The following is a 3,130-nucleotide window of genomic DNA, read 5'->3' as shown; positions in this document are numbered from 1 at the left end:
TCACAAATGAGACAATATAATAATGACTTGAAGGAACTTAATGATATACCAACCAAAGTCAATCTGCCACCATTCATACCCATGCCTCGCTGAATACTCGAACGCGTGGTGGTTGTTGTGCCATCCTTCTCCAAACGTTATCAAAGCTACCATCCTCAAAAAAACACATAAATTTGATCAAATGCAACGATTCAAACCCACTGCTGGCTGATATTGTCCTCTTTAGACTTTCTGTTCTCCTACCAACCCAACGTGGGATTTCACAATCCACTCCCTTCAGGGTCAAGCGTATAAAGAATGTACCGTTCTCCTCTCCACCCGATGTGGATCTCGCAATCCAACTCCGCTGAGGTCCAGTGTCCTTCACTGACACTTATTCTTTTCTCCAATCGATGTGGGACCCCCACCAAATCCACCCCATTCGAGGATCAACTTCTTTGCTGGCACATCCCAGTATGTGGCTTTGATACCATTTGTAATGACCCAAGCTCACCACTAACACATATTATCCTCTTTGGGCTTTCCCTTTCGTGGTTCCTCTCAAGATTTTTAAAACGCATTTGCTAGGAAGAGATTTTTACACTCTTATAAAAAATGCTTTGTTTTCCTCCCCAACAGAGGTGGGATCTCACACTTCTCAAGATTTTTAAAACGGGTCTGCTACAGAGAGGTTTCCACACTCACATAAAAAATGTTCCGTTTTCTTCTCCAAACGATGTGGGATCTCGTAAAAAAGTTCTTCACGTGCAAATGGTAAAAAAAGAGAGAAGAAAATTACCAATTGTTCTTCAATAAATCGCCCGTATTCCATGGTTGCTTTCCCCAAATATGGCATACTGAATTGACCATAGATGTTACGTGCAAGCTCAATACGAACCTCACGCACTATGAATAGTTCAATCAACACAAAACCCTAATCAATTTGGAGGTTAATCAATACTTATAATTATAATCAAACCATAGTTAGATTAATTATACCATTCCCCATATAATTATAATCAATACTTGTTTCTTTCCACCTTTTCAAAGTTCTTAAAATACTTGGGACACACTTTTCTAGTCAAATTATACGAATCGAAAAACCACATCATTTGACTAAACCAAAATCCGTATATCGGACTATGTGGGTCTCGTTCCGTATCGACGTATCGATGATGACACCTGTGTGTGCTCACCCAATTGATCGGATCACCCTACAAAAAAAACAAATGGTTGTCAAACTTGGTATTCGATAGAATATGATGCAGAGGTTGGCAATGTCGAACCTGAATCGCATGAGCGACACAATAAGCAAGAAAATACTCGAGCCATTTGGGAAGTTTGAAGGCTTGATGTGCAAATTTTCTATGATACGAAACACTAATGATCATGCCGGTTAGATTTCCTAATATGATAAGTAAGAAAGAAACAAGTCCAAGTGAAATAGAAGGGTGCCAAAATACAAAGTAGATGCAAGAGGAGAATGTAGGAAGCATTATTTGTATCGAGCTTCGTCCACCTTTTCCTCGTAAAGAGCATTGGAGGAGATTTCATCATGTTCTTTGGCTTTTTTGGTATTGTTTAGGCTTCATCTATGTGTGTATTTATAGTTGTGAAGAACATACATTAACTTAGTTTATTGATCCCAAAATCTTCAACCATTTCCATTGCAACATTTATGAACTTGCAAGCACCAACATTATACACCCTTACTTATTTCCTGCTAAAGTTGGTTGAACGTCGTCCTCGTTAATTTTTGGGTTAAATTATAAATTTAGTATTGTATTTGATATGTTCTTCAACTTTGTTCGATGTCTATTTAGATCTTTTTAATGTTAGCATTAAATTGCTCTCGATCCCAAGAGACCTATAGTTGGATAAGTCCTTATTTGAGTAAATCTTTTGTCGCTTGATTTGAGGTTTGGAGTTAGTATCGTTGGAATGTCTTAGGGCTAAGTTGGATGGTTGGTTGCTGCATATGATCAATATGTGATTGATGTTATGTATGGTTGTGGGACCTCATGCATGTGTGATCATTGAAATTATAAAATACTCGTATTGTGAGATCCCACGTCAGTGGGGAGGAGAACGAAATACCTTTTATAAGGGTGTGGAAACCTCTCCCTAACATACGCGTTTTAAAAACTTTGAGGGGAAGTCCGAAAGAAAAAGCACAAAGCGGACAATATTTGGTAGCAGTGGGCTTGAGCCGTTACATATATAGTTTGAGATTCTACATGCATGAAAGTGATGATTGTAGGGTCGGTTTGTGTGAAAATAATACTCACTTATGTATGAAAATGATGCATTTGCAAACAGGGTTAGGAAGTATAAATATATTTGATGATTCCTTAGTGAGTTTTGTGTGTAGAAAAGTGATGTTCGTAGAATTATGTACATCTCGAGATTTAGAAAAGAATTAGAATTTAATACTAAATTTTAAGGCGAATATCGAAAGCTCGAATCACTATCTAAAAAATACATCCTTAAAAATACATCCTAGGTGACACATGTTTATTACAAGACCATGAATCCTAGGTGACACACATGTTTATTACACGACCATGAATTATTCACCAATTAATATTTTATTTGATATCAATTTGAATTTTATGTTCGATCAATATTTGATTNAAAAAAAAAAAAAAAAAAAAAAAAAAAAAAAAAAAAACTGACAATGATCCATTTAATAACCGTTTCCTAAGTCGGTAACTGAACCCATTAAGCCAAATTCAATGAATATGAAAAATAATAATAATAATAATTGATGTCTTATTACCGTAAAAATAGTTAAAGATTCTAGATTTAAATGTGACAAATTAAAAAAATTTAAAATTTTAATTTAAATTAAAAATTTGAGTGATTCGTTTACTTCTCCGACTTAAATCTCACAATTTCGATCATTACCCTACATTTTTTCTAGAAGTTTTCTTTCATTTGTTTTGCAAAATTGATACACTGTTTGTGGAGATCCGAGTAGGGTACTCCGTACAAAGTGCAGTTATTTTTTGAAACATATAAGGTTACCACGGGTATATGTTTATTCTTTCACTTTAAAATGACACCTTCATGTATATGGATAACAAACCTGAGTCGATCTAGAGTTTTAGAAAGTCGAGTCGTTACACACAAGTATAAATGACGAACACAG

The 3,130-nt window shown here is 35.4% G+C and overlaps 1 pseudogene; it reads right to left on the bottom strand.

The window, feature by feature from the left end:
• On the bottom strand, positions 1-1,536 carry LOC111807774 (annotated as a pseudogene).
• Positions 1,537-3,130: the final 1,594 nt, after the last annotated feature.

Source organism: Cucurbita pepo, chromosome LG12, assembly GCF_002806865.2.
Source record: "Cucurbita pepo subsp. pepo cultivar mu-cu-16 chromosome LG12, ASM280686v2, whole genome shotgun sequence".
NCBI lineage: Eukaryota > Viridiplantae > Streptophyta > Magnoliopsida > Cucurbitales > Cucurbitaceae > Cucurbita > Cucurbita pepo.
The sequence above is the reverse complement of the archived record's forward strand: the minus strand, read 5'-3'. Positions and strand labels throughout refer to the sequence as shown.